The sequence below is a fragment of the Alligator mississippiensis genome, chromosome 4, assembly GCF_030867095.1.
Source record: "Alligator mississippiensis isolate rAllMis1 chromosome 4, rAllMis1, whole genome shotgun sequence".
NCBI lineage: Eukaryota > Metazoa > Chordata > Crocodylia > Alligatoridae > Alligator > Alligator mississippiensis.
In genome coordinates, this window is record NC_081827.1 from 137377752 (window position 1) to 137378292 (window position 541).

A 541-nucleotide genomic window follows, 5' to 3' on the forward strand; every position below is an offset into this window, starting at 1 on the left:
CCTGGCTTTTAGTTACTCTTGTGTACTCTAAGCAGGTTGAAGCTGCTTGAACTTTTATACTGGACCTGATTCCCTAGCAATGGAAACCTGAGTAAATAAACCTGCTTCTGTTTTATCTTCTTTTGGCTAGGGACAGAAGTTACACATGAACTGGTTTAAGTGATCAGAAACTGGTTTAAACCTGTAACAGAACAGAAGCACTGTGCATCTAAACTAGCTTCAAAATGGCTGAAATTGGTTTAAGATAAACCTGGTTGAATGTAGTGTTAGACTTAACTGATTTGAGTCAAACCAGTTTATGAAACTTCTGTCCCAGACCCCTTTGTGGTTCAAGTTAGATCACAGTCCCCCAGCATCCTAGCATGCTTTTCAGCCCTGGGGTGGGCTGGGCTGGGCTGTCTGTTCCAGAGACAGGGCTGGCCCCTGGAGCAGTGAAGGCTGACTGATAAGCGGGGGATGGGGGAGCAGACCTGGCTGAGGACGCAGTCTACTGGGGGAACGGGGATGGGGAATGCCCCCTGGCAAACCATGGCTGGGGTCC